This window comes from Tursiops truncatus, chromosome 7 (genome assembly GCF_011762595.2).
Source record: "Tursiops truncatus isolate mTurTru1 chromosome 7, mTurTru1.mat.Y, whole genome shotgun sequence".
NCBI classification, from domain to species: domain Eukaryota; kingdom Metazoa; phylum Chordata; class Mammalia; order Artiodactyla; family Delphinidae; genus Tursiops; species Tursiops truncatus.
Window position 1 is genome coordinate 44,606,764 of NC_047040.1, and position 6,273 is coordinate 44,613,036.

A 6,273-nucleotide genomic window follows, 5' to 3' on the forward strand; every position below is an offset into this window, starting at 1 on the left:
TGATAGAAAGAAGTGGTACTACAATCTGAAGGAAGCATTTGAGAGCTCATAGCTGGGCAATTCAAGTCACATAACAGGGAGCACTGGTTAACTGACAAGATAAGATGTTATGGTCCTAGAGAAAAAGCAGGAAGCTATGACACCAGGTTGATATAGTGGAGGTGGTGCTGTACCTTGTAACCAGGTCCAAAATTTTTTCATTCGATGAATAGCCAGTGTGAGGTGGAGTAGCATGTGAGGACGATCAACTAGAAGGAACTTGTGCTGCTACCCACTGCAAGAGTTTAGAGGAGTAGCTCCCAACCCTGTCTACATATTACAGTCACCTGCAGAGTGTAAAAATATGTCAATGCCCTGGTCCCACAGGCCAATTGAATCAGAATCTGGGAGTGGATCTAGGCATTGGCAGGCTTTGAAAATTTATCAGGTGATTCCTGCAAGCATTCAGAATTGAAAACTATGGACTGGAGCAGTGGTTCTAAACTGGAGAAGGTTTTATAATTCTTCTGGTCCAGGTGGTCTCACTCTTTCCCAATTAAATTGGAACATTTGGGGGTAGGATCTAGGCATTATCAATTTTTAAAATTCCCTAGGTGTTTCCAAAGTTTAGGAATCATTGGAATAGAGAGATTGTGTCCTGTGACCTACCATGCGTCACTAATATAGTGAAAGGATGTTTTGTGATAGCCCTTGTGTATTAAAATCATATTTTCAGCCTTGAAGTTTAAAGCACAGAAAGGAATCCAGATACTGCTATTTGTATTAGTTCTGATGCTTCAGGGCATCCATCTAATTTAACAAAATTAGAATAAAACGATATTGAAAACTGGAGGAGACGTTACAGAAGAAGTAACCCAGCTCCCTCCTTTTACACATGAGAAATAAGAGGCCCAGAAAGGAGAGAAGAACTGCTTGTGATCACTTGGTTAGTTAATGACAGAGTGGGGTCCTCTGACTCAAATCTTTTTTCAATCTTCTTCCACAATGCTGGCTATATTAAAACTCTTAGTTATGAAATGACAAACACTAGAAGTGTTATGAGTTAATTTATAAAATCTACAAAGTACTTGGACAGGATCAATGTGAAGTTGTCCACAAAATGCTAGAACACTAGAAGCTACTCTTGAAGCATGAAAAAATTCATTTAAAAACAAGTAAATTAAATCATTAAAAAACCCCTACTACCCACCATGGCATTTGTAAGCTTGCGGGCCATGAGAATCCTTCACGCCAAAGAGTTAGCCCCTGGGCAGCCACTCTGTTTTATTTAGGAAGACTACAGTTGCAGGGCTGCTTTAGGCCTGGGAAAATACTTGGGTGTCCTGAGGTCACATGCTAAACTGTAAAAGGAAGTTTTGCAGTCAGTACCTAGACCTTCAATCATGTGGCTCTCATGTGTTTTCGTATCCTCTGAGTTGGTTCGTCTAATTCCTGAATTAATTGGTTCTGATGAAGAAATCGGAACAGAAGCAGGTCTCCGGGGTGACAAACTTAACTGCATATGATTATATTCTGTTTGTTAAATGTGCACACTTCTTTGTGTGTCATAGGAAGCCTATGAAGGAGGGATAGTGAATTGATTAGATCACAGGACCAGGGTTCAGAAAGGTCTCCATGGGCTGAAATGAGTGACCAAAATATAAGCAGATGCAATTCAGTGGGGGGAAAAGAACACAAGCCTCTGCTTGGACCCGGTGCACAGTACAGAGAGGAAGAGCGCTCTCCCCCGTACAGCATTTGAAGGGTTATTATCGAAGAGGGTTTCTAAACTTAAGGCCCACAGACCATTATATGCCTTAGGAGGTCTGCTTGTCAGCTTTTGTGCATGGCTACGGACTACATTTTTTCTGGGGGTAGGACCTGTAATGTTTATTAAATTCTCAAAATAAAAACAAACAAACAGATTAGATCTAATAGTTATAATTGGAAAAAATAAAAGGAAGCTCCAGATTTTTTTTTCTCAACGTGAGGAAATCGTTTCTTAGTGAAAGCCAACCAGGATGGAATGTGCTACCATGGGAAGTTTCAAATTTCCGGACCACTTGGCCAGTGTATCTAGAGGAGATTTAAGCAACAGATGGGTGGTTGAAACGTGTTTTTATGTTTCTATAAAACAAACAATGTTGTACATGGAGAGAATGCTTGATGACAACTAATGTGAATGCTGGTGGGATTAGGGAGGGTCGAGGCCCTGAACCACAGAGACTGTGGCAGGAATTGCAAGTGGGGTGCCTCCTCTCAGCAGATCCTGGGTCACAGATTGTGAGACCAAAAGACACCCTTGTGGTTTTGTTTTGCCTTTGAGTCTAGATGGAGGACTTACTCTATGGTGAGTTCATTCATGGTGTCTGATAGACAAAATACCCACAAACTGTTATTTGGGGAAGTAGGTAGAGACATAAAGGGTGAACAGTAGGGTGGTTAAGAGCATGGACTATGAATTTCCCTCCTGCCTCCATATTTACCAGCTGTGTGTGATACTGGAGCAGTTATGCAGCTACTCTGTGCTTGTTTCCTCACATGTAAAATGGTAAATGTCAGTAGTACCTACATTATAGGTTGGAGAATCAAAGAAACACAAAAAGTCATGGAAAGAATTAAAAATCATGATAATAGAAAGTTGGCTATATGACTGTTGTCATTTCTAGTTACTGGTTGAAAATATTTGAATTCTATTACAAACTCATTTTTCCGCAGTGTGGTATAAGGAAAATTCCTTACCTCTCTGACTTCATGTCTCCTGATTATAAGATGGTGACCATATTTACATTAGACAAAGATAGTATCCCATTTAATACTGCCCTTAAGAACTAAGCAAGTCAAAGAATCCCGAAAGATCTTTCTTAGGAAGCAGAGTTCAACAATAATTTTACAAATTTAGGTTTGTATTAGTGCATTAATTCTTAATTTTGAGGCAGTACTGTAGATTAGGTTTTTAAATCAGCAGCAAGGTGTACTGATCTGCCCTACCATCAGGCTTTGTTGGAGCCTCACCTATGTTTTGAGTCTGCTGTCTCTAGAACTCTACCCAAAACTTTTTATTTTTTTATTTTTATATTTCCTCTAACTCATTGTTTAAGGGAGACTTTTTAAAACTTTGGTAGGAAAGAGACCTTTTTGGATGTTAACTGTTTTTATTATTTCTGTGCTGGCAGCCTCACTGATGTTGGGCCTTACTTGTTATTTAGATGTTAGGGGTGTCTGCCATTTTTATCTCTAAGGAAAATGTTCTTCTTGGGTTTTTTTTAATAAATTTATTTATTTATTTTTGGCTGCGTTGGGTCTTCGTTGCTGCACGCAGGCTTTCTCTAGTTGTGGCGAGCGGGGGCTACTCGTCATTGTGGTGCACGGGCTTCTCATTGTGGTGACCAAGTAAGTCCCCCAAAACTTTTTTTTTTTTTTTTTTGCGGTACGTGGGCCTCTCACTGTTGTGGCCTCTCCCGTTGCGGAGCACAGGCTCCGGACGCGCAGGCTCAGCGGCCATGGCTCACGGGCCTAGCTGCTCCGCGGCATGTGGGATCTTCCTGGACCGGGGCACGAACCCGCGTCCCCTGCATCGGCAGGTGGACTCTCAACCATTGCGCCACCAGGGAAGCCCGAAAACTTTTTTTTTTTAAAATAAATTTATTTATTGGCTGTGTTTGGTCTTCCTTGCTGCGCGCGGGCTTTCTCTAGTTGGAGCGAGCGGGGGCTACTCTTCGTTGTGGTGCATGGACTTCTCATTGCGGTGGCCTCTCTTGTTGCAGAGCAAGGGCTCTAGGCATGCAGGCTTCAGTAGTTGCGGCACGTGGGCTCAGTAGTTGTGGCTTGCGGGCTCTAGAGCGCAGACTCAGTAGTTGTGGCGCATGGGCTTAGTTGCTCCGCACATGTGGGATCTTCCTGGACCAGGAATTGAACCCTTGTTCCCTGCATTGGCAGGCGGATTCTATTTATTTATTTATTTATTTATTTATTTATTTATTTATTTATTTATCTATCTAGCGGTACGCGGGCCTCTCACTGCCGTGGCCTCTCCCGTTGCGGAGCACAGGCTCCAGACCCGCAGGCCCAGCGGCCATGGCTCACGGGCCCAGCCACTCCGCGGCATGTGGGATCCTCCTGGACCGGGGCACGAACCCGTGTCCCCTGCATCGGCAGGCGGACTCTCAACCACTGCGCCACCAGGGAAGCCCCCCCAAAACTTTGAATATAAAATATCTGAGAGGTTTGGTTTTTTTTTTTTTTTGTATCTGTAGGTTTCAAGAGCTTCCCAGTAATTCTTGATTTAGCCCCCAGCCAGAGCTGGGCTTCCCAGAGCTAGAGAGGAACTCTGCCTCCCAAGCACTCAGATCCTTGGATGCCTCATAACAGATGACAGACTCCTCTGCTGGGATGTTTTTGCAACAGGGAGCACCCTGCCAATTGGCTAGGGAGGTTCATCATGCTTTACAGTCTATTTATAACTGGGGTTTTTTTGTCTTAAAAAGAGGCCTTTGTGGACTTCCCTGGTGGTGCAGTGGTTAAGAATCTGCCTGCCAGTGCAGGGGACACGGGTTCAAGCCCTGGTCCAGGAAGATCCCACATGCTGCGGAGCAGCTATGCCCATGCACCACAACTACTGAGCCTGCGCTCTAGGGCCCGTGTGGCACAACTACTGAGCCCACATGCTACAGCTACTGAAGCCTGCGTGCCTAGAGCCTGTGCTCGCAACAAGGGAAACCACCGCAATGAGAAGCCTGCGCACCGCAACAAAGAGTCGCCCCCGCTCGCCGCAACTAGAGAAAGCCCATGCACAGCAACAAAGACCCAACACAGCCAAAATAAATAAAAAAGTAAATTTATTTTTTTAAAAAAAGAGGCCTTTGTGTATATGTATTTAATGTATAAGAATGCATAATCTTTTTTTAATACTGAGTTTATTTCACGTGTATATTTTTGTTTCCCCACCATTTCCATTTGTCTGACCACCACTACTACTATGTCCTATCATAACATTCCATACATACTTAAAACCAAGCAAAGGGTGGAGTTCCATCTTTAAAAACTAAACAGACATTTTGGACAACACATTCTTGGCAATGGAACCTGGACAACATTTATCAGACACGGTAGGAGAAGTTCTCACTCTGCATTATAAAAAGGACAGCCAGATATCAACTGTTACAGAAATGAAATAAGATGGAAAATTTTAACAAACTGTTTAAACTATTTTCTTAAAGAAACTTACTCCACTGCCAGAGATCTTGAGTAGCCTCCTGGTCAGTCATCTGGAAACAATTCTTCACATAATTGCTGAATTTGGCTTCCGCTTTAGGAAGGGAACCACCTTTTTCTATACTTGCTTGCATTTTTGCTTTAATGTCTTCTACAGAGCTAGGTCCTTTTGGTGTTTTAGGAGTTTTTTCCTGATTTTTGAAGGATTCTTGACCTTTTGATCTTGGTGTTGATGGTTTTGAGTCTTTTCCATTCTGGTTTGATTTTTGTGCATTTTTGGCTGGAGTATCTCGTACAGACCTCTTTACTGGAGCTTTTTCTTCAGCTTCCTCATCATTAAAGTCATCATCATCATCGTCATCGTCATCATCATCTTCATCTTCATCAGCAGCAAGTTTTACTTTTTTCTGTGGAAACTTGCTACCACTTCCAGGGGCAGAACGCTTTCTAGGTATACTTAGGAGTTTCACATCCTCCTCCTCTTCATCTTCTGACTCTGCATCTTCCTCCACAGCTACTAAGTGCTGTCTACTAATACACACAGGCCCTGAACCACACTTCAACCATAAGACCACAGGTGGTGTTATTTCAAAGCCCCCAAGGGAAACTGTTGGCTACACAGACATTTTCAAAGTTGCCAGTGTTACTTTAATTGGGCTGCCTTCATAATTCATCTCCTCTGCTTCGACAATGTGCAATTCATCCTTTGCACCAGCCCCTAAACTGACCGTTCTTGAAGATAACTGGTGCTCATTTTCATCATTATCCACCTTACAGTGATAATCTTTGTTGGCCTTTAGTTCACAACTGAAAAGATAGTTCTGGGTCCTCAGGGGGCTCATGTCCATGTCCATCAAATCTTCCATGGGTTGGTGGCACACACTTAGGTGGGAGAGAAGGTGGATGGAGATAAAAGACCACTGTTCCAGGGAACAGTCGAACAGGACAGAATCACACCAGGGAAAAGCAGAATGCATAATCTTTAATTAATAACTGATGGAGCCTCATATGAAGGGTAATAGGTTTTTGCTTTTAAATCTAGCTTCAAATGCTAAATTAACAGTGTGGGCTAACATGCAT

General features: G+C 42.9%; 1 pseudogene; it reads right to left on the reverse strand.

Moving 5' to 3' along the window:
- Nucleotides 1-4,869: 4,869 nt before the first annotated feature.
- LOC101323638 (nucleophosmin pseudogene) lies at nucleotides 4,870-6,116 on the reverse strand (annotated as a pseudogene).
- Between the last annotated feature and the right edge of the window lie 157 nt (nucleotides 6,117-6,273).